Genomic DNA, 25532 nt, shown 5'->3' on the forward strand with positions numbered 1-25532 from the left:
CTGGCATAAACTCCAGACATTGCAGGAGGCGATTCAGCTTCTGTTGTTCAGCAGACAGTCATCCCTCCAGGCTTGCATGCCGGTGCTAGGACTGATGGTGTCTACCTTCGAGGAGGTTCCGTTTGCTCAGTTCCACACGAGATCTCTGCAAAAAAATTCTGGTGAAGTGGGACAAGAATCCAGTCTCTAGAGGTGGCTTCGTTCTCTGGCACTTCGACAGGGAAATCCTTCTCCCCGTGTTTTGAGCGATTGTCACCACGGATGCCGGCCTGTGCGGGTGGGGAGGCGTCCTCGGTACAGCTGGTGAAGAGAAGACTGCCGATCAATGTACTGGAACTCCGAGCGATCAGACTTTGTCTGGATCATTGGACAATTCATCTTCTGAGGTGTCCGGTACGAATTCAACCGGACAATGCCACAGCTGTGGCCTACGTCAATCACCATGGGGGCACAAGTGTCCTGGCGGATCTGGAAGTAGCTGGCATTCTAAGGTGGGCAGAACGATCATTCTGGCCCCCTCTGCTGTACACATTCCATGAAAGGTACAGAGCTTTGTGGCATGGTCTCGGTATCCTCTGACTCCTTGGCATCAGTATCGTCTGCTTTATGCCTTTCCCCCTCAAACTTTTGCCAAGACAACTGTGCAGGATTGAGGCAGCAAGGGATTCCTGTTTTTCTGGTGGCTGCAGACTGGCCTCACCGATCTGGTACGGCTGGTCGCCGATACTCCTTGGAGACTTCCTCTCAGGGAAGATTTGCTGTCTCAATGACCATCTTCCATCCTGTTTTACATTTGCTGGCTTTTCACGTCTTGCCTGTTGAAAGCCAGGTGCTAAAGGGTAGAGATTTGTCTAAATTGGTGATTCCTAAGCTGTTAAAGGTTAGAAAATCTACCTCTAGGAAGATCTACCATCGTATTTGGAAGACGTATGTTGCGTGTTGTGAGTCTTTTAGGGTTCTCCCGCGCTCCTTTTTTGGTCGCTCGGATATTGGCTTTCCTCTAATGGGGGGTTGAGCAGCGCCTGGCCTTGAGTAACATCAAGGGCCAGGTTTCGACCTTAGTGGCTTTCTTTCAACGTACATTGGCCACACTTTCCTTGGTACGTACCTTTTTTTTTTTTTTTTTTTTTTTTTTTTTTTTTTCTATCCAGGGAGCTTGCCACTTGGTTACTCAAGTGCTGTCCCCATTACTGCAATGGGTGCTCAAATTGGTGTTGCCAGTTATTCAGGACTCTCCCTCCGAAAATATTGGGAGGTTCCCCTGCTTGCACTGTCCCAGGAGGTGGCCTTTTTGATGGCTATTACTTCTGCGTGCAGGGTGTCGGAGCTGGCGGCGTTGTCTTGTCATTCACCTTACTTGTTTTACAGAGCGAAGGTGGTTCTTCGTCCCTTTCCGTCCTCCTTCCTTCCAAAGGTCATCTCTGATTTTCATTTGAATGAAGACATTGTGTTGTCTTCCCTATGTCCCAGGCCTAAACATCCTAAGGGAATAGCTCTGTATTCCCTAGATGTGGTTTGGGCAATCGGGGTGTATCTGGCAGCTATGGAGTCTTTTAGGAAGTCAGACTCGGACCTCAAAGGGTTGGCTGTTTCTGCTGCGACCATTTAAAGATGGATTAGACTGACATTGATTCATGCCAATTCCATTAGGGGTCAGGTTCCTCCTTTCCCTGTTAAGGCACACTCTACGTGGGCGCTTAGTGCCTCCTGGGCCTTCCGTCATCAGGCATCAGTGATGCAGGGTTGCAAGGAGGCCATCTAGTCGTCTGTGCACACTTTTACAAAGTTTTATAAAGTGGATGTGTTGGCATCTGCAGATGCTTCTTTGGGCTGCAAGTTTTTGCCGGCTGCTGTTTAGAGGACCTGGGCCTCTTCCTTTTTTTTTTTTTCAGCTGAGCTCCATGATTTCTGGCTGGCTATGGTTAGCCTTGAAATTTTATTTATTTTTTTTTTTCTGCGGTTTTCTCACCCATGTTTAACACTGCTTTGGGACGTCCCGATAGTTAAGAAGAATCAGGAGCTGTGTCTGTCAATGAACAAATGAGAAAATGGGATTTTTAACTTGCCGTAAAATCTTGCCGTGTATCCCCCACCCCAAAGCACCTTGCCCCCATGTTGATGAGGACAAGGGCCTCATCCCCACAACCCTGGCCGGTGGTTGTGGGGGTCTGCGGGCAGGGGGCTCATCGGAATCTGGAAGCCCCCTTTAACAAGGGGGGGCCCCCAGATCCCGGACCCCCTCCCTATGTGAATGGGGTACACTGTACCCCTACCCATTCACCCCATAAAAGGCAATGTATGGAAATAACGACAGACGTTTTGGAAAGTTTATTAAAAATCTTCTCTGCTCTTGTCTTCTGCTCTTTTGCTGTCAGCTCTTCTGCTCTTTTCTTCTTCCTCCGGTCCTCCTCCAACGATGTCTCCGGTGATTATGCCCGTCTCCGGTCTCTGCAGCTTGTTATATAGCCATTGTTGGCGTGGCCCCAGATGACGTCATCTGTGACATGAGGGGGCAGGCCTCCCAATGACGTCATCTGGGGCCACGCCCACAATGGCTATATAACAAGCTGCAGAGACCGGAGACCGGCATAATCACCGGAGACATCGTTGGAGGAGGACCGGAGGAAGAAGAAGAGAAGAGCTGAGGGCAAAAGAGCAGAAGAGCGGACAGCAAAAGAGCAAAGGACCAGAAGACCAGGAGAGGGAGAAGACCAGAGCAGAGAAGAACAGATGAAGATTTTTAATAAACTTTCCAAAACGTCCAATGGGTCAATGTGATGACAATTGGGTGAATAAAAATCAGTGATGAGAGCTGCCTCATCTATAAACCACTAATTGCCTCCATATGTAACAATTTAAAAAACATGACAGTATTTAAAATGCATATAAAAAAAACCTAATAAAACATAAATTTATACAATAAAATTAAAATTTGTGTGGTTTTGCACTTGATTTTTGAGGCTATTTATGAACTTTCACTTGTAATTTTTTTTTTTTCCAAATAATTGAAGTGTAAAAAATAAAAAGCTAAAAAAAAAAAAAAAAAAAATTACAAGTGAAAGTTCATAAATAGCCTCAAAAATCAAGTGCAAAACCACACAAATATTAATTTTATTGTATAAATTTTATGTTTTATTAGGTTTTTTTATATGCATTTTAAATACTGTCATGTTTTTTAAATTGTTACATATGGAGGCAATTGGTGGTTTATAGATGAGGCAGCTCTGATCACTGATTTTTATTCACCTAATTGTTATCACATTGACCCATTGGCGCGGCATTTTACATCTATTGGGCTTTTATTTGTGTTAAGTGAAGACACTATATGTAAGCTGCCATTGGGTTTAGCTCCTTTTTAATATTTGAACATTTATTTGTGATTGCGCTGATTTTTATTGATTTATTCATCTATAAGTATGGGTTCACTTATATAATGTCTCTACATTTGATTATTACTGGTTTTACTGGTACCGACTGCTTACACTCCTTTAGCCTATGATGCAAGCCTGAAAAGGAGGTTCGCACACCGCTAAGTATCATCCACCAGAAACTTTGGAAACTTCTCAGACAGAACATAGTTCTGCCATGGTGTTCTCTCCAAGCAGTCTCCAGTAACGTTTTTTTGTGGATAATACTAGCGGTATGCAACCCTCCTTTTTTGACTGGTATAGAATTGTATTCTCAAAAAAAAAAAAAAAAAAAAAAGAAAAAGCAGATGTCCAGAGCACCCCGCCCCCCCCCCCCCCACCACCATCAGTCAGGAGTCTCCCATCCTCCTTTGCATCACAATGCACCCCCTACCTTTGTGCTGCAGCTGGGAAGAAGCTGGGCATAGGGTTTGGAGGAGGATCAAAGGACTGGATTCTTCTGCCCAAGTCTGCTGAATGCAGAGACTAAGGGGTGCTTTGGCTGCACTGAGGCAGGATCTGGAGGAGTTTTGTCCTCCCCTCTGCTGCCAACTGCTGAGACTGGGGGGTTGGGAAGAGACCACCCTCTGCAGCTTGCTGGAGGAGCACTGCCGACTGCTGAGAAAAGGTAGGTGCCAAGTCGAGGGGGGTTCTGCAGGAGAGGTGCAAGGGCCACATGAATTGACCTGGAGGACCGCATTCAGCCTGTGGCATTTGTTTGGCACATGTGGCTTAGATCACTGCTCGTTTGCCCTCAAGAAGCCAGTTTGAGACAAGGCCTATAGGTTTTGCTGACTGCCATATGCAATTGCGACCTATTCTTGCTGAGCTGTATGAAATTTGAGCCATGGGTGTCCTTGCAGCAACACCCAGGTCGACAAACTTCCCTGAACAGTGACTGAATCCAATAGGGAAAATCCATCCACATACTTGTTTGGCTAGTCTGCTTGATTAGCTAAAAAGGTGGAGAGGCTTATCAAAGTCATGGCTACCCCTTCTTTTTTGGAGTCGGGATGTTAATGCAAATTCCTCTACTGTCTACAGTTTGTGGTTCCAGGAAGCTTATTCAAGGCTAACACACACTTGTTTTTCCATGCATTTAGTAAAACATTAAGAAGGGCTTTGTGTTCCAAAACAAACAGAACGTGCAGTATACAGGACTAATTGGCTAATCCTGTTGGTAGGTGTACACTGTATGTTTGCTTACAGACTACAAGGCATTGTGCTTTGTCTACTAGTTTGTGTGTACAGTTGTGCTCATAAGTTTACATACCTTGGCAGAATTTATGATTTCTTGGCCATTTTTCCAAGAACATCAATGAGAATACCAAAACTTTTCTTTCACTCATGGTTCGTGTTTGGCTGAAGCCATTTATTATCAATCAACGGTGTTTACTCTTTTTAAATCCTAATGACGACAAACTCCTAAATGACCCTGATCAAAAGTTTACATACCCTGGTGATTTTGGCCTGATAACCTGCACACAAGTTGACGCAAAGGGGTTTGAATGGCTATTTAAGGTAACCAACCTCACCTGTGATCTGTTTGCTTGTAATTAGTGTGTGTATAAAAGGTCAGTGAGTTTCTGGACTCCTGACAGACCCTTGCATCTTTCATCCAGTGCTGCACTGACGTTTTTTATATTCTGAGTCATGGGGAAAGCACAAGAATAGTCAACTACCTTTTCCTGCAGATCCTTTGAACTGTATAAAACAGGAAAGGGATATTAAGATATCCAAGGAATTAAGAATGCAGTGTTCAAACTCTAATCGAGAAGTGGAAAATGGGGAGCGATGGGTTTCTCTTGTACCAGAGTTACAGAATGAGGATTGGGACGATATGTGGAATCAGCCCTTTAAATGCTTGGTGTCATCCAAGCACTGCCTTATACAATACAAGATTCTCCATCAGGTGTATTATACGCCGACTAGAATTGCAGGTATATAAAATATAATTTATTTACTTACATTTTGCACAAAATTTCCAGCGTGCAGGACAGTTCCACAATATATAATTTTTTGCACTTTATACAGCTGTGTTAGGCAGCTATATGTCTTTATAAACATTATATATATATATATATATATATATATTCTTTGTATATAATTTCCAGCATACAGGCTAATTCCATAATACATTATTTTTGCACTTTACTCAGCTGTGTCAAACAGCTGGTATATATTTACAAAACACACATTTATTTATATATATATATATATATATATATATATATATATATATATATATATATATATATATATATATAATTATATATAGTGGGTACGGAAAGTATTCAGACCCCCTTAAATTTTTCACTCTTTGTTATATTGCATCCATTTGCTAAAATCATTTAGGTTCATTCTTTTTCCTCGTGAATGTATACATAGCACCCCATACTGACATAAAAAACACAGAATTGTTGCAGATGTATTAAAAAAGAAAAACTGAAATATCACATGGTCCTAAGTATTCAGACCCTTTGCTGTGACACTCATATATTTAACTCAGGTGCTTTCCATTTCTTCTGATCATCCTTGAGATGGTTCTACACCTTCATTTGAGTCCAGCTGTGTTTGATTATACTGATTGGACTTTCCTCAGTGTAAGACACATGAAAGCCCGCATGGAGTTTGCTAAAAAACACCTGAAGGACTCCAAGATGGTGAGAAATAAGATTCTCTGGTCTGATGAGACCAAAATAGAACTTTTTGGCCTTAATTCTAAGCGGTATGTGTGGAGAAAACCAGGCACTGCTCATCACCTGTCCAATACAGTCCCAACAGTGAAGCATGGTGGTGGCAGCATCATGCTGTGGGGGTGTTTTTCAGCTGCAGGGACAGGACGACTGGTTGCAATCGAGGGAAAGATGAATACGGCCAAGTACAGGGATATCCTGGACAAAAACCTTCTCCAGAGTGCTCTGGACCTCAGACTGGGCCGAAGGTTTACCTTCCAACAAGACAATGACCCTAAGCACACAGCTAAAATAACGAAGGAGTGGCTTCACAACAACTCCGTGACTGTTCTTGAATGGCCCAGCCAGAGCCCTGACTTAAACCCAATTGAGCATCTCTGGAGAGACCTAAAAATGGCTGTCCACCAACGTTTACCATCCAACCTGACAGAACTGGAGAGGATCTGCAAGGAGGAATGGCAGAGGATCCCCAAATCCAGGTGTGAAAGACTTGTTGCATCTTTCCCAAAAAGACTCCTGGCTGTATTAGATCAAAATGGGGGCTTCTACTAAATACTGAGCAAAGGGTCTGAATACTTAGGACCATGTGATATTTCAGTTTTTCTTTTTTAATAAATCTGCAACAATGTCAACAATTCTGTGTTTTTCTGTCAGTATGGGGTGCTATGTGTACATTCATGAGGAAGAAGAATGAACTTAAATGATTTTAGCAAATGGCTGCAATATAACAAAGAGTGAAAAATTTAAGGGGGTCTGAATACTTTCCGTACCCTGTGTGTGTGTGTGTATATGTATATGTGTGTGTGTGTGTGTGTATATATGTGTATATATATGTATATATGTATATATATATATATATATATATATATATATATATATATATATATATATATATATATATATATATATATATATAATTAATAGCCCAAATATATTTTTGATTGTGGATGCGATATCTACAACTTTGCACTGGCACTTTTTTTTTTTTTCATATTGTGGTTTAAAGGATATTCGCAGCCAGGTGTGGTTTATATAAGCATTTGCGCTTGTTTTTTCTTTAGCCTTAGAATTGCAGGTATGCCTTGGGATCTGCAGAGTACTGGCGGTGCTGGTGTTCTAAAATTTCATCGGACCCATGAAAATTCCAGACCTTGTCACTTCCGAGACATTTTCAAGGTCCGATGAAATTCTAAGACTTAGCAAACAGCTGACTGAGAGGAGGCGGGGCTGAGGTGGGACGGAGTTACCGCCGCCGGTGCGCCACAAGGCACAGTTGACTGAGAGGAGGAGGGGCTGAGGTGGGACGCACACACCGCCACGGGAAAATTTTACAACACGTTGCAGAGCTGACTTATTTTTTTTTATTATTATTTAGCATACTAACAGGAGGAGTCGCTTTTAGTGCATTCATTACGCACCTCTGTCCCGCCCCCTCTAAGTCAGCTCTACAACTCCATACCTGAAAGTGGGGGGTGTCATGGCGCTCTTCTAATATCCCAAGGTGGTACAAGGAATGTGGGTGGATGGGAGGGGGAGGGGGTTATGGGGCTGCGTGGGGGGGGGGAACAAAGTTTGGTACTGTAGGGAAGCTATAGTCCGCGGCAGCCGGCTGAAGCGTGGAGAAGCCCTGAGAGATGCAAGAAAGGAGAGAGCGGCGCCAGCTTAGTATAGTACAAGTTTATTTAACACTGTTAAAATTGGTGACTCACTGTCCGAGGTTGGGGGAGACCGGTACACAAAGACTGTTAGGGTCATCCATCTTCCTCTTCCAGGATAGTGGTCATAGGAGAAGGTGGTGAGGTTCCAGAGGTATAGCCGAGCCGCTGTGGGGCTGCTAGTTGTCACTGGCCGCGGCGGAGCATGCACAACAGGGCTCCGGCTGCCGACTTCTGATCCCTGATGACATCACTTCCTGGCAGGAGAAAAATAGGGGTTGCACGCGTTCAGAGCATCCGTGCTCCTTCGTCAGGCGATCACCCAACCTCGGACAGTGAGTCACCAATTTTAACAGTGGTAAATAAACTTGTTCTATACTAAGCTGGCGCCGCTCTCTCCTTTCCTACAACTCCATACCGCCTCCCTGTAAGAACTCGATGACGCGGAGGTAACTCCGTCCCACCTCAGCCCCGCCTCCTCTGTCAGCTGTTCGCTAAGTCTTAGAATTTCATGGGACCTTGAAAATGTCTTGTGCGCATGCGCACTGGGGCTCGCACCAGCTGGGTTATGACGTAGCGTTACCGGAAGTGACGAGGTCCGGAATTTTCATGGGTTCGGCGGACTTCGGGCATGTTTTTTGGCACGGTTTGCTCATACAGAGGTTCTGGCAGGGGGTGGTTGGGACTCTTGAAGTCGCCACTGTGAGGGTGCCATTGACACTGTATGTATGTATGTATGTATGTATGTATGTATGTTGGATTTGGGGGAGGAACTGGCACTCTTGAGAGCACAAAGAACCTTGTTGTCAATTACTCTGTTCTATGTGCGTAAGGCTATTCTTCTGCATTGGAGGAAAGCTATGGTACTGGAAATCGCTTGTGAACAAGATGGTACCCTTTTACACAGCAAAATATCTGAATAGAGGATGTATTACGAAGTTTCAGAAAGTATGGCAGGGTTGGACTGAGAGCTCATCCACCCTTTGTTGAGGTGGCTGTGGCCTGCCACCGGTGAGGGTGGCGGCCCTCCTCGGGGGGTGGCTTATAGTCCTCTAAAATATGTCATATATTTTTTTAGAGTAGAGGTACAGTGGTGGTGGGGGGGGGGGGGCTGCTTCATGATCCTTAGATGGTCACTGTATAGGAGAGACACCACCATGCTGCCTTTCTCCTGTCTCCTGGAAGATACTCCTTCGCACTTTTTCTGTGGATATTGTTACACTTGTACATTGCACTGAGGTTAGGGGGGATGTAAGGGGGGTTTGAATTGTTTTTGTTTTTCTTGTTTTTGTTTTTTTTTTTTTCTTTTGTGCCTGGCGTGGTGCCCACCCGGTTTCCATAGTGCGGTAAATAGTGTCTCCCCTTTTACTGTTGGGGTGGAAATGGGGCCCCTCCCTGGGATGATCGGGCCCTCTTGAGTTTCCGTCCTTCCCGCAGAGTGCCCCCCCCCCATTTATTGCGGTCCCGCTGTGGACCACCCCCCATCTGTCCACACCTAGCTCCGCCCCACCCCCCTTTATGGGTGTCCATACAGACCTGGCTGTTTTGGGGAGGAGTTCGGGTGATGGGGGCTGGGGAGGGGCGTGCCACCGGCTGCTACAAACGTGTTTTTTTGGGGGGGGTCATGGTGGGGGCTCCTACTGGGGCCCTCTCACCCCTTATTCGTTTCTGGGGGTCCCGTGAGCTGCGTGGAGCCGCCATTTTGCCATGATGGCTGCTATATCTATCGGCGGCCATGTTTGTTTAGTCCAGCGGCCATTTTCTTCAAGTTTCCCATTGAATAAAGTGACGGCCATGTTTTGATGCCTACAGAGCGGTGATACGGTGGTTGGCCTCCTAGTGTTAACTCAGGCTCTTCCTCCTTTCTGATCGCCGCACGGGGTGCAGCCGAAAGCTCTGCTCTGTACCTGGCTCTGTGTGGTGAGTCCTTGTGGGGGTAAATGGCTCTCCCTCTTCTCTGCTTTTAGCAGCAACTTGGTGGGCTGGGACCTGTGGTGCCACTTGTGCAGCGGTGGTGGTTTTTTTTTTTTTTTTTTTTTTTAAAGCCGTGTTTTTTTTTCTATTATGCTAAGGTAGTCAGTGGGTTAACCATGGAGCCCCTGGAGCATGTTTCATCACCTGACCCTCAGAGGCTGCGGGGCCCTTCGAGGCCCAGTCCGCTTTGTCTGCAATGACGGCGGTCCTGGAGTCACTAGTGTCCAAGGTGGACATGGCCCTGCAAAACAGGATGGACAAAAAGCGCCCCCCCCCCCCATCTGTGCCTGCATCCTTTGTCCCCTTAACTTTGCCACCGCGGACGTGAGTCTCCCTACTGGGTCTGCGTCCACGCACCCTGAGTGCTCTGATAGTGAGGATGATTCCTCATCCACTACAGCTGGGCACAAAAACAAGGCGCTAGTGGATGCACTGATTGTAGCAGGGCGGGAAACTTTAAAACTGGAGGACACAGCTGCTGCGGCATTGGAGGAGCCGGTACGTCTCTGTACCCGCAAATCCTCTAAGGCGACCAGGGGTGTTTCCCTTTCCTGCCTATTTTGACAAAATTGTCACGAGTCAGTGGGGTTCACCTAAACTCTGTCGGGGTGCCAAAGTGTTTCGCTAGAAGGTATCCTTTTGAAGAGTCCCTGTTAAAAAAAAAAAAGCTGGCCGTCCCACCTGTGGTGGATTTTCAGGTTTCCAGGTTAAATAAAGCTACCCTTCTCCCGGTGACGGACTCTCCATCTTTTAAAGACCCTTTTGACAAAAGAGTGGAGTCTCTGGTCCGACATCTCTTTACAATGGTCGGTTTCATCCTTAGACCTGTGTTTACCATAACTTTGGTCCCCCAGACCTTAACGGAATGGGCAAATCTTTTGTGCCAGGATTTGGAGGGGGAACAGATTTCCCCTAACCTCATGGAGCTGGCAGGTCAGTTGGTCCAGGGGTTGCAGATAATCTGTGATGCCTCTCTGGATGCGGCTCCTTTAGTCTGTAACAGCTGTGACCCTCAGGTGCATGATTCGGCTTAAAAATTGGTCTGCGGACCAGGCTTTCATGAAGGTCCGGTCTGATCTCCCCTTTTATAGGAGATATCCATAGAAGCTCCAAACAGGCTGAGATCATTAAGGGTCTTACGGGTGTTAGAGCACTCTTCTCCCACAGGCTACCAGGAGCAAGGCAGCTCATCGCAAACGTGGCCCTTTTTTCTCAGCTCACAAGCGGCCCTTTCGTTTCTTAGTACAAGGGATCAAAATCCCCTCAAACCCCCTCAGGAGGTCCCAACAGGCCCTGGTCTGGTAAACCGAGAGCGGGTCCCTTCAGACCCGCAGACAAGCCCTCTTTTGCCTGAAGGGGCGCACTCACCCGTATCTGGGGTGGGGGAACGTCTTTGCTTTTTCTGAACCCGTGGCCCTCCTTGATTCAAGACAGGTGGGTCCACGAGCTGATCTGGTCTGGTTACAAGATCAAGTTTCTGCCTTTTGCCTCTGGCAAGGTTCTTCCCTTCCAACCTGCATTATTCTCCAGTTCACCTGTGGGGTCTCCTCAAGGCAGTGCAAGATTTACTTCTACAAGGGGTCATTGTACTGGTTCCTAATTCGGAAAGTTTTGTTCAGGGGTTTTACTCAAACCTGTTCACTGTTCACAGGAAGAAGGGAAAGGTTCGTCTGATCTTGGACTTCCAAGGCCTTGAACCTCTTTGTGCGGGTACAAAAATTCCAGATGGAGTCCATTAACACGGTAGTGGCATCCCTTCATCGGGATCTTCTGGCCTCCATAGATATCAAAGACGCTTACCTTCATATTCCAATATATGTCAGGCATCAGCGTTGGACTCTGCCTCAGCCCGGGTGTTTCTTCCAGGGGAAAAAAATCCAGAAGTTGCATTATGCTATTCTGCTCCTGTTGTCTAACAGGAGGTCATCTCTCAGGACTTGTATGCAAGTGCTGGGCCTGATGGTTTCCACCTTCGAGGCGGTTCCGTTTGCACAGTTTCATACGAGACCTCTGCAAAGGGAGATTCTTGCCAAGTGGGTCTCTAGACAATGTGATCCTGTTGAGTCAGGGTATGAGAGGGTCCCTGATTTGGTGGCTTGGCTCTCCAGCTCTTCGACAGGGAAGATACTTTTTTCCCCTGTACTGGACGGTGGTCACCACAGATGCCAGCCTGTCCATGGGGGGGGGGGGGGGGGGGGGGTGGATGTCTTGGGCACAGATTGTGCTCAGGGTGTTTGGACTCTGGAGGAGTCCAGGCTGCCGATCAATATCCTGGAACTTCAGGCGATCAGGCTTTGCCTGACCCATTGGATGGTTTGTCTGCAGGGACGCCCGATCCGGATTCAATAGGACAATGCTATGGACTTGGCATAGGTCCATCACCAAGGGGGCGCAAAAAGTGTCCTAGCGGCCTGGGAAGTTGCCAGCATTCTACAGTGGGCAGAACACTTTTTGTACCAGCCCTCTCTGCTTTGCATATTCGAGGGGTGGAAAATTGGCAGGTGGATTACCTCGTGCGCCAGAGCGGAAGAAAAAAAAACTTTAACCTCTGCAAATCATGTGCTTGGGTTTGGATTTCTTGTACTGGAAGATCTTTTTTAATACAGATCTTTGCCAGCTCAGCTTGTTCGATTGCGTTACCTGCCTCACCTTTTCTGCCTCTGATGTGGTTTTTATCTCACTGGCCTTTTTAATAAACTATTAAGTCGGAAATGCTGTAAAGAACTGCCCTTTGCACAACATAGATATGCAAAAGATAATCTCAATGTGACAAGATGTGATGTAACACAGAATGAAAAATTTTTGATCGGTTTGGACAAGGAGCATTTTCTGTTTCTTCAGAAATTGCTAGTTATCCCTTTTGCGGAAAGATTGAGAGTAAGCGCAAAAAAATGAAAGGCAAAAGGAAAAGTGAAAGGAAGGTTTATGTAGAAGTGGTATCATGATTTTATCAAAGTTTCTCTCTGCAGAGTAAGCAAATCTTCCCATGTTTGTATCTTCAAATGAATGCTGCAAGTATATAAATCAAGTGACATGGTGTTTGACCTGGCTCCATTGGCTTGAGATGGGAGCAGATCTAAACAAAGATTTTGAGCTGGATTGTGGCTTGGGCTCTAGAGCCTAGAGCTGACATTCCACATCTGCTGTTTACCTGACATTGTCATACATGTAATGCATTTAATAGTAGCAGAAACCATGTTTTGCATAGTGGAGCTATATCCTTCTTTTTTATCTTGCAATCTGTGGGCAGCACAGTTGCATTTTGGTAAAATGCATTACGTTATGCTCTCCTGTCTTCCGGTACAAGATAAGCTACAGGAAACAAGCAATCCAGAAATTCTTACGGGAGTTTGTCAAACCGATAATTTACAGAACACAAATCCCCTTTATCAAGATGCAGAGGAGGTGGACAATATACAGTGGTCATGTAGACTGCCCTACATTCCAAATCCCGTTGCTGGTTTCTTTAGTTGCTGCAAAGCCAGAAGGGGCTCAGATTTCAGGGTTGGCTGATCTTCTTCTAATTTTGCCTTTTTAGAAGCTTTAACAAGACCAACCTAGTAGTGTCTTTTGGCACTACATTTTTTATAAAGGCTCTCACCCAGGTACCCAGATGCAACGTGTAAGACGGCAACAGAGTGCGTTACAGGTTCAGGGCAGAGGTGCACACAACTGGAGGAAACCTGTCCCTAAAGGCTCCTTAAGCCCCGGTTCACACTAATGCGATGCGGGAAGGCTGCAAATTCGCAGCCTGTTCCCGCATCGCAAACGCACCCTTGGCAGTTCACACTGCCATATGCGATACGCTGGGGGTGTCAATGTAATCTTAACGACACCCCCAGTTTGATCGCATATCGCAGTGCGATCTTGCAATTCGCACAGGATCGGATCGCACAAGTGTGTACCGCTGTGCGATCCGATCCTGATGCGGCTGCAAAAAAGGGTCCTGTGCATCTTTGGTGCGGTGCGAATTTGGCCATACAAAGTGTATGGCTAAACTCGCACCGCACAGCCGATCGCATGTAATGAAGGAGCAGTGCGCTCCGACATTACATGCGATCGCCGCAGCCGCATCAGTGTGAACCGGCTCTAAAAGGGCTATGCCCATCAGAGGGGTGAAGATTGAATATGCATACTAATCCTACCTTGGTGTTTTTTAGCTTTTTACTTTGCCTGCCACAGGGTCATCCAAACCACCAATGACAAAAGCAGAGAAGCGCCTCCTAAGTGCAATAGGATGGTGTATTTTAATAAACCCCACAACAGGGCTACTTACAATTTTTTGATGGGTAAAAAACGGCACAAAACACACACCCAAACCAAGATGGATACAAGCTCTACCTCTTCCATATTATTCAAAACATAAAGAGATTTTAAGGGTACTTCTAAATATCCCTAAAGAGGATAACCTGTAAATACACGTGCTGCTGACTTCCATCTATGTACAGTGCCTTGCGGAAGTATTCGGCCCCCTTGAACATTGCAACCTTTTGCCACATTTCAGGCTTCAAACGTAAAGATATAAAACTGTAATTTTTTTTGTGAAGAATCAACAACAAGTGGGACACAATCATGAAGTGGAACAAAATTTATTGGATATTTCAAACTTTGTTAACAAATAAAAAACTGAAAAATTGGGCGTGCAAAATTATTCAGTCCCTTTTACTCTTAGTGCAGCAAACTCTCTCCAGAAGTTCAGTGAGGATCTCTGAATGATCCCATGTTGACCTAAATGACTAATGATGATAAATAGAATCCACCTGTGTGTAATCAAGTCTCCGTATAAATGCACCTGCACTGTGATAGTCTCAGAGGTCCGTTCAAAGCGCAGAGAGCATCATGAAGAACAAGGAACACACCAGGCAGGTCTGAGATACTGTAAAAACCAGGGTATGGAGAGAACAAGAATCCCCCCAGAGAAAGAGTCAACTAAGGACACCGTTATGCAAATTAAACAAAAATAAACTTTATTAGGCACATGTGCCAATGCAAGGTAGCAAAATCAGTGTAATAAGGTGTGACATAACAACATAAGTTAAAATCAGATTAAAAACACAATATCATCCAAATGAAAAACATCAACCCGGGTTGGATAAATGAGCTTCCAAAGATAATTAGATGGTAATACTGATGATGATGATGATGATGATGATCATCATAATGATGATGAGGGATATCAGGTTACATAAACCAGGAGTGTGAATAAGATCAAGCAATCCCAGGGTCAAAGAATCAATCACATAAGTGCTGCCCGTATATAGTTCAGCCGATGTAATTCCTCAAGTAAGAGCTCACCACCATGGGTGAATGGATGTAAGAAATATAGGGTCCTATATGAAGAACCTGGAATCAACAAGAGCCGAGTATTTGGTAACTGAATGGCAGGCAGATGCGATTTGCTGATGTACACAAACTCTCAGGTAAACCCAGCGTTGTGTGGATAATGAGTTCTCTCAAACCATATCAAATAAAGAGACTGTTATAGGAGAGATAATGAGTTACCATCCTGGAGAGTAAACCATGGAAGTCTTCACGGGAGATGTTGACCCAAATGACCTGTAGACGGTGCACTCCGGCAAAGGCGTTCCCCGTGTCTGGCTCCCTCTGCGCGCTTCCCTATGGCGGGAACAGGAACGTCAATGGTAGCCCGACATCACGCCGGACGTAGGGGGCGGGGGAACGGATAAGATCCAACCGCACGGTGCCCGATGGTCAAAATTCAATTGGAGACAAGCTAATGACGTCTACGCTGACATGTTTCACTGGTGCCAAGCTAGTTTCCTCAGAGCTCTGATATTTCTTACATCCATTCACCCGTGGTGGTGAGCTCTTACTTGAGGAATTACATTGGCTGAACTATATACGGGCAGCACTTATGCGAGTGATTCTTTGACCCTGGGATTGCTTGCTCTTATTCACCCTCCTGGTTTATGTAACCTGATATCCCTCATCATTATGATCATTATCATCAGTATTACCATCTAATTATCTTTGGAAGCTCATTTATCCAACCCGGGTTGATGTTGTTTTTCATTTGGATGATATTATGTTTTTAATCTGATTTTACTTATGTTATGTCACACCTTATTACACTGATTTTGCTACCTTGCATTGGCACATGTGCCTAATAAAGTTTATTTTTATTTATTTGCATAACGGTGTCCTTAGTTGACTTTCTCTGGGGGGGATTTTTGTTCTCTCCATACCCTGCTTTTTACAGTACTGCTCTGTCAACGGCCACCTGTTGTGAATCTGGATTTCACCAATTTTTTGGTGCTCCTGTTCACTGGGGCCTTTTGGGTATATGCTCTATTTTTGGTAGGTCTGAGATACTGTTGTGGAGAAGGTTAAAGCCGGATTTAGATACAAAAAGATTTCCCAAGCTTTAAACATCCCAAGGAGCACTGTGCAAGCGATTAATATTGAAATGGAAGGAGTATCAGACCACTGCAAATCTACGAAGACCTGGCCGTCCCTCTAAACTTTCAGCTCATACAAGGAGAAGACTGATCAGAGATGCAGCCAAGAGGCCCATGATCACTCTGGATGAACTGCAGAGATCTAAAGCTGAGGTGGGAGACTCTGTCCATAGGACAACAATCAGTCGTATACTGCACAAATCTGGCCTTTATGGCAGAGTGGCAAGAAGAAAGCCATTTCTTAAAGATATCCATAAAAAGTGTCGTTTAAAGTTTGCCACAAGCCACCTGGGAGACACACCAAACATGTGGAAGAAGGTGCTCTGGTCAGATGAAACCAAAATCGAACTTTTTGGCAACAATGCAAAACGTTATGTTCGGCGTAAAAGCAACACAGCTCATCACCCTGAACACACCATCCCCACTGTCAAACATGGTGGTGGCAGCATCATGGTTTGGGCCTGCTTTTCTTTAGCAAGGGACAGGGAAGATGGTTAAAATTGATGGGAAGATGGATGGAGCCAAATACAGGACCATTCTGGAAGAAAACCTGATGGGAGTCTGCAAAAGACCTGAGACTGGGACAGAGATTTGTCTTCCAACAAGACAATGATCCAAAACATAAAGCAAAATCTACAATGGAATGGTTCACAAATAAACATATCCAGGTGTTAGAATGGCCAAGTCAAAGTCCAGACCTGAATCCAATCGACAATCTGTGGAAAGAACTGAAAACTGCTGTTCACAAACGCTCTCCATCCAACCTCACTGAGCTCGAGCTGTTTTGCAAGGAGGAATGGGCAAAATTGATAGAGACATACCTCAAGCGACTTACAGCTGTAATTGCAGCAAAAGGTGTTTTTTTTTTTTTTTTTGTTTTGTTTTTTTTTTTTTTGTTCACTTTTTTTTTCACTTTTCCCGATTTTTAAATCGGTATTGACCCCGGGACTTGCCGATATTGTGTATGTTGCGCACTTGGCCTAACCTTCTGCCTTCTTAGGATACCTCCCTCACCTTGGACAGCCTTGTCTGGAGTCGGGACAAGTCTTTCCGGAGTGTATAACACAGCCTGCCACCCACCCACAGCCCCTGTGCCTGCTAGCCACCACCACAGGGTGCCAGCCAGCAAGTGTTTTTTTTTTTAACCCTCTTTTCAATTCCAGTAGTGTCTTTCAAATTTAAATGGAGATGGATGCAGATGGCAAAAGTAAAAGTGTGATCTGGGAGTATTTCTCGTCTCCATCTCCAGGAAAAGCAGCAGTGTGCTACACGTGCACAAACAATGTAAGCATGGGATCAGCAATTGCAAAAACCCAAAAATACATCAAATCTTTGGGCCCATCTATGAGTTCATCATGTTAAATTAAAAAAAAACACAATCACAAGGTAAAATACCAGTACCCAGGCAACAATAACAGATATGTTTCAGAAAAAAACAGGTGGCTAAATTTGGATGGAAGATCCCAACTGCTGGACAGAGTAATCAGAGATGATGGTCACTGAGAACCAGCCATTTTACAATAATGGTGTCTGACTTTGGATTTTAAGTGGTGCTGTCCATACTTGAGCCAAGGTACACACTGAAGAGTGATAGGTATTATCGAACCGAAATGCCAGGAAAGATTCACCAAAAGGTTGTTGAGAAAGTAAAGTAAAGCAAACACACACACACACACACACACACACACACACATCATAGGTTGAACTGGATGGACTGATGTGTTTTTTTTCAACCTCACAAACTATGTAAAGGCTATGCTGAAACCAGAGAATGCTGGCAAGCCATTCTCGTTCACTACTGAATGCTGGTCAGGACAGAGTCCCTAATGAGTCTTACATGCCACTTCATTGACCGTGGATAGACCAGAAGGCCTTTGGTGTTGAATACAAAAGTGATGCAAGGATCCCACACTGGGGAGTACATTAGAGAGTGGTTTCTAGGCATGCTTGAAGACCGGGGAATCGCCAAAGACCGAGTGATGCTTGTGCTTCGAGACAGCGGAGCGAACATGGTGAAAGGAATGAGGCTTGCTGAAGTGTCAGACCTCAGTTGCATGGCACACACCCTCCAACTTGTGGTAAATGATGGTCTGTCAAACCAGAGAGCTTTGCTTCATATAATTGGCATGCTGAAAAGGTGCACAGGCCATTTCCACCATTCAATTCTTGCCAAGCAGCGACTGAGGTGCATTCAGGAAGACCTTGGCCTACCCAAAAACTTGATTAATGCCCTTCCAACACGATAGAACTCAAACTTCACATGCTACAAAGAATGCTGGAGCAGAAGCGAGCTCTTACCATCTATTCAGGTGAATATGGAGGATATACTTGTCCTACTGCTGATCAGTGGGGCATTGTAGCCAATGTCATTGAGAGCCTCCTCCCCATAGAGGAAGTGACACTAGAGGGGAGTCATTACGACTCATCTGTGTCATCTGTCATCCCATGTGTGAGTGCTGAAGATGCCTCTTCAAGCGAATGAAGGACCCAACACATGTGGCACTAAAACATATAGGCAGGCCATGAGGGACAGCTTCGCCAAACGTTTGAGAAGCATGAAGAGAATAAAAATGTTGTGCTTGCATGTCTTTTGGATCCTCAATACAAGAATCGTGCTTTCTCTTCTGAGGACGTATTGGCCAAGGCAAAACAATGGCTGACAGAAAATATTCTGCAGGAGGAAGTCAGGAAGAGCAGGTTTCTAATCTGGAAGAGCAGGATGCTGCAAAAAGAGAAAAATGTCCAAAAAGACAACAGACAAAAGGAAACTTCATCGTGGGCAGATAGATGCCATTTTCAGTGTTTTTTTATTGGTGTATCATGCAGATCTTCTAAATCTGCAATAATGACCCTCGATGATGATCTTCATCTCTATTTGAAGGAACCAGTAATTGAGTGGTGATCCTCTTCAGTGATGGAAAGAAAATGAGGCACACTACAAAAGACTTGCTTCTCATGCTAGAAGATACCTTTCGGCTCCCCCTTCCTCAGTACCAAGTGAGCGTATTTTTAGTGAAGTGGCAGCAATATATGAAAAAAACAAGCCGTTTTAACTGATGAACATGCTGAAATGTTATGCTTTTCTGCACTGTAACATTGTTCTTCTTAACTGGGAGAATTGAAAGTGACTAGTACTAGTGTCCAGTCCACACAGCAGCTACTAGATTTAATCATTGTCAAGAACCAACCATGATATCGGGGTGGGCAGGCCAGAGGCAGCTGACCAATGATGTCGGCATAGGGTGGAGCGATTGTGTGTTTTTGGGCTCAGCCCCCTCCTTCCCTTTTTTTTTTTTTTTTTTTTTTTTTTTCCCCATCCCCAGGAAAGACTGCAACTCCATAAGCACACCTACTGCTGAGGTTACAAAATGTTTCTTTCTTTCCTCTCAGGCCTCCTGCTCTCACCTGAAGTCGGTAGAAAACATTAATTTCATCAGATGACAATGGTCTCTAAGCCAGCCATGTGTGGCTCCAACCCTCTTCCCAATGAAGGGGGACCCTCATCTGCCATTTGGGGCCATAGTGTAATTCCAAAGGGCTACAAAGTGGAGCTTTGAACTCTGCCTTTCATGCTCTTGCTATGCGCCTTGATGGGCAGATCTTCTTGCTGCTGTTCAACAGGTCCTTTTTGCAGTGATTTACCGTAGTCTCCAAGTTTCTACTCTAGCCTGTTCACAAGTCCCAAGCCAAATTAATGAGTGAATACCCCTTCTAGATCTGAAGACTCACAAGTTGTTCCAGCGGTTTCAAGTTCCGCATGGAATTGACTAGGCCTGTCATTGCCTCTCCTTTCGGGGGAGTTTTTGGCTTCTGTGAACATCCAGGATGCTGACTTGCACATCCCATTTTTCCTTCCCATCAACACTATCTGCAATTTGCTGTAGATCAGCTTTACCAGTTTGTTGCCCTTCTCTTTGGCTGGTGTGCCAGAGTGCTTACCTTGTTTTAGCTATACTGTTTCTAGGGGATATTTGTTGTGGGTTCGACAAGTTTGTGGTAAAGGAATAGTCCTCTCTGTCCTCTGGACATTGGCTGTCAAGAATAGAATGCGCACTCTGCACAGGTTTGGTTGGATCCTCCAACGTCAAGATTTTTTGCTCGGAGCAGACTCACCAGTGTGAGTACGTAGGCCTTCCTTACATTTGACCCAGACTTGTCCAGGCTTTTCCTGCATCCATCCAACCACCACCCCATTGCTCTCAACCCCCCCCCCCCCCGATTTGTACCTGTTTAAAGATCTTTGGCCTGATATAAGTTTTTTTCCTTCTGGCCAGTGCCAGACATAGCCAGACAACTGGCTGGCTCTCATAGTCCACCCTTGTAACCCCTTTTGTGAATAAGGTCAGATATTGTAAAATATCCCTAAGTGTCCTTGCGATCACCTCTATCTGAGTTGTCAACCTTATTTTGTAATGAGCCTTGCTCAGTGTTCCACAAAGACAAGCTTGTCCTGAGAACAAAGTCCATTTTATATATAAAGAGGTTTACTCCTTCCACCTCAACCAGGACCTTGCTCTTCCCTTCTGTCCTGTTCTGAAATATCCCATGGAAACTTTTCTTCACGGTCTTTGACGTGATATACACTGTAATAGTCTGTCTTTCGACCACAGGCTATTTCAGGCAGTAGGATTCTTTGTACTTTCTAAGGGTTACTGTAGGGGGCTCTCTGCTTCTTGTGCCACTATTACTAGGTGGATTAGGCAATCCCTAATTTTGAGATTTGTTCTAAAAGAGTTCAATTTTAGATCGGTTTGTGCTTCATGGGCTTTTCAGCACCAGGCATCGGTTTCTCAGATTTGTAAGGCTGCTAGCTGTTCTGCTAATCACATGTTAATTTCAACAGGTGGATGTAAAGGCCGCCTCTGATGCCAGCTTTAGACGTCAGGTGTTACACACTTTTTGAGTCTATTGGCCTTCTTGACCAGTTTTTTGTTATGTGGGTCTATTGGAGTTTGTTTACTGTTGCCCACCTATCAGTTTGACTGCTTTTGAACAGCCACTGTTTGACTAAAGATCCTATGGTCCTGTTTTGTACGCTTAAAATGGATTTTTGATTTGGTAACATGTAAAATTTGTTTCTTTAAGGTCAGTACATGACTGTTCCTTTGCCCAGTACTGTACTTTAAATGCTTGCCAACTGTGGCTTTTTTTTTTTTTTTTTTTTTTTGCATGCATGTTAAAATCCTGCATATATATATATATATATAATATAAAAAATTACATAGAACCCACAAACGGAGACCCCAGAGAATAAAATGGTGGCATGTCATAAACACTGCTCAAAAAAAATTTAAGAAACTCTTTGAAATTACATCAGATCTCAATAGGGAAAAATATCATGCTGGTTATATATACTGATATGGACTGGGTAATGTGTTAGGAATGAAAGGATGCCACATCATTTGATGGAAATAAAAAATTATCTATCTACAGAGGGCTGAATTCAAAGACCCCCCCCCTCGAAAATCTGAGTAAAAAAATGATGCAGCAGGCTAGTCCATTTTACTGAAACTTCATTGCAGCAACTCAAAATGGTACTCAGTAGTTTGTATGGCCCCTATGTACTTGTATGCATGTCTGGCAACGTCTGGGCATGCTCCTAATGAGACGGCTGATGTCCTGAGGTATTTTCCTCCCAGAGCTGGACCAGGGCATCACTGAACTCCTGAAAAGACGGAGGTGCAACCTGGCGGCGTCAGATGGACTGAAACATAATTTCCAAAAGGTGTTCTATTGGTTTTAGGTCAGACAAGCACGGGGGCCCATGGTATCAATTCCTTCATCCTCCAGGAACTCTGGCTGCATACTCTCACCACATGGGGCCAGTCATTGTCGTGCATCAGAAGGGACCCACTGCACTTGTGTAGGATCGGACAATGGGTCCAAGGATTTTATCCTGATACCAAATGGCAGCCGGGTGCCATTGTCTGTCTAGCCTGTAGAGGTATGTGCGCGCCTCCTCAGACATCCCTGAACCACCACCACCACCAAATTGGTCATTCTGAATAATGTTACAAGCAGCGTAACCTTCTGTAGACCTTTTTCATGTCTGTCACGTGCTCAGGGTGAACCTGCTCTAATCTTTGAAAAGCATAGTGCGCCAGTGGCGGACCTGCCAATTTTGGTGTTCAAATGCCAATCAAGCTCCATGGTGCTCAGGCCACCCCCATGAAGTCTGTTTCTGATTGTTTGGTCCAAAACATTCACACCAATGGCCTGCTGAAGGCCCTTTTGTAGGGCTCTGGCAGTGCGCATCCTGTTCCTCTGTGTACTTAGGAGCAGATACCGGTCCTGCTGATGGGTTAAGGACCTTCTACGGCCCTGTCCAGCTCTCCTAGAGTAACTGCCTGTCTCATGAAATCCCCTTCATGCTTTTGAGACCGCCCATGCTAGGAGATGCAGTAAACCTTCCTGCAATGGCACGTATTGATGTGCCATACTGGAGGAGTTGGGCTGACTTTGCAATCTCTATAGGGTCCAGGTATCCCCTCATGCTTCCAGTAGTGACACTGATGCTATCCAAATGCAAAACTAGTGAAAAAGTCAAAAGACGAGTAGGGGAAAAAAATAAATTTGCCTCCACCTGTAAAACCATTCCTGTTTTTGGAGGTTGTCTCATTGTTGCCCATCTAGTGCGCCTGTTTTTTTTTTTTTTTTTTTTTTTATTTATCTTTTATTTCATTAACACCAAAGCAGCTGAAACTGATTAACTACTCCCTCTGCTACTTAACTGACCAGATCAATATCCCAGGAGTTTAATTTAATTGATGCTGTACTCCGATTAAAAGTGTTTCTTTAATATTTTGAGCAGTGTATTTGCACAGCTGTTTTTCAGACTCAGATTATACCTAATATTTTGTTAAAATATAGAAGATCATACTGTCAGGTAAATGGATACCAAACTTGTCAAGATTTAAAATTGTGCATGTTTAAAAAATGACGACAAACTATGGTACCTAAAATTGTCCTCAGGTGACACTTTGTCACATCACGGCACCTCTGATGAATGTGGTCTGACGGGAAACTCAGTTTACAAACTATAAGAACATATGTTAGATTGTCAAAAGTATTGGAACCCATGCCTTTACACACACGTGAACTTTAATGGCATCCTAGTCTTATTCTGTAGAGTTCAATATTAAGTTGGGCCACCCTTTTGCAGCTATAACAGCTTCAACTCATCTGGGAAGGCTGTCCAGAAGGTTTAGTAGAGTCTTCGAGCATTCTTCCAGATGTGCAATTGTGTGGTCAGGCACTATGTTGGATGAGAAGGCCTGGCTCACATTACCCACTCTAATTCATCCCAAAGGTGTTCTGTCAGGTTGAGGTTAGGACTCTGTGCTTGCCAGTCAAGTTCCTCCACCCCAGTCTTGCTCATCCATGTCTTTATGGACCTTGCTTTGTGCACTGGTGCGTAGTCATGTTGTGATAGGAAGAGGCCATCCCCAAACTTTTACCACAAAGTTTGATGCCTTAAGAGTTCCTTTCACTTGAACTAAGGTGTCAAGCCCAACACCTGAAAAACAACCCCACACCATAATCCACACCCTCCCCCTTTTTCCAAATGATTTGGACCTGTGCCCAATGCAAGGTCCATAAAGACATGCATGAGCGAGTTTGGAGTGGAGGAACTTTACTGGCCTGCACCGAGTCCTGACCTCAACCAGATACATCTTTTGGGATGAAATGGAGCGAGACTACATCAGTGCCTGACCTCACAAAATGCACTCCTGGAAGAAAGGTCAAACATTCCCATAGACACACTCCTAAACCTTGTGGACAGCCTTCCCAGAAGAGTTAAAGCTCCAAAGGGTGGGCCAACCCAATATTGAACCCTACGGACTAAGACTGGTATGCTATTAAAGTTTGTGTGTAAAGGCATGTGTCCCAATACTTTTGACAATATAGTGTATATAGTAATATACCAAACAGAGCAGGCTCCCCTGGAGGCAGTCTTTTCCTTCTTAAAGGAAAAGTAGGGTCAAATCTCTTATTACCCCTATTTCTCCTGTAGGTCACAGGAGTGCACTTGGGTCTGCACTCCTGTGTACAGAAAGAAAGAGAACTCACTGCTCTAGGTGATTCCAGTACAGAAAGGAAGAGAACTCGCTGCTCTAGGTGATTCCAGAAGCCTGATGATACACCGGTGCACGCCTTGGCTCTCCTCCGTGGATAATCAAATGTAGAAGAAATGGCTGCACTCCAAACCTCCATTTGAGAATATTCGGGAGATTCTCTTGCCTTCCCTATCCCAGAAGGTAACATTCTTGGTGGCTATTACCTCAGTCCGCAGGGTATCTGAATTGGTGGCATTATCTAGTCGCAGTCCCTATTTAATGGTCCATAGGGATAAAGTGGTTCTTTGCCCCTGTTCATCATTCCTGCCCAAAGTTGTCTCTGACTTCCATTTAATAATGAGGACATAGTGTTGCCTTCCTTGTGTGCCAAGTCGGCTCAGTCCAAGGAATTTACTTTGCGTACCTTGGATGTGGTTCATAAGATTTGGGTGTATCTGGCAGCTATCGAGTCCTTTCGGAGGTCAGACTTGCTTTTTGTGGTTATTACCTGACCAAGATAAGGCCTGGCCGCTTCATCTACCATTTCCAGATGGGTCAGACAGGCGGTGACTCAGGCCTATTCCATTAAAGGTCAGCTTCCATCTTTCCCTGTCAAGACTCATTCTACTCAGGCGCAGAGTGCTTCTTGAGCCTTCAGGCATCAATATCGCAAATTTGCAAGGTGGCTGCTTGGTCGTCAGTGTATATTTTCACAAAATTCTATAAGGTAGATACTTTGGTATCTGCGGATGCTTATTTTGGCTTCAAAGTTTTGCAGCCTGCGGATTAAGAGGGGTTGTTCCCTCTTGAGAGGTGTTGTGTGTGTTGTTTTTTTTTTTTTTTTTTCTTTTTTTCTTGAACCTTTTATTTTTCAGACGGTGCTCCTGTGACCCCGGTTAAGGCTCCTGTGTCCTGGTTAAGGGCTCTTATGTTAAGCCATGGGTTATTCTCCCCACCCCTCATTTTTCCTTTTGGCACTGCTTTTGGAGGACCCAGCAGTTATGATTTATGGAGCGCTGTGTCCGTTGATGGAAAGAGAAAAAGATTTTTGTACTTGCTGTAAAATCCATTTCTGAGTTTATCGATGGACACCGTACCCACCCCTCTATGGAGTTCTGATACTTCTAATATGGCTTGCTATTAAACTGATTACCTAGAGCAGAGAGGGTGGTTATATACCAAGCTGAGGACGGCCCATGGGCGTAGCCAGGTGGTTTTAGTTTTGCCTAGTCCTACTCCTGGAGGAGGCAATATAACCCAGTAGTTATGATTTATGGAGAGCTGTGTCCACCGATGAGCTCAAATTGATTTTACGGTAGGTACA

At 44.8% G+C, this 25532-nt stretch overlaps 1 protein-coding gene across 1 annotated transcript in view; it reads left to right on the top strand.

The window, feature by feature from the left end:
* Positions 1–25532, top strand: part of CHP1 (calcineurin like EF-hand protein 1) — a 69320-nt gene that overhangs the window by 16032 nt on the left and 27756 nt on the right. The gene's annotated exons all lie outside the window — the stretch shown is intronic.

The sequence above is a fragment of the Pelophylax lessonae genome, assembly GCF_965119305.1.
Source record: "Pelophylax lessonae genome assembly, chromosome: 13".
In the NCBI taxonomy this organism is placed as follows: domain Eukaryota; kingdom Metazoa; phylum Chordata; class Amphibia; order Anura; family Ranidae; genus Pelophylax; species Pelophylax lessonae.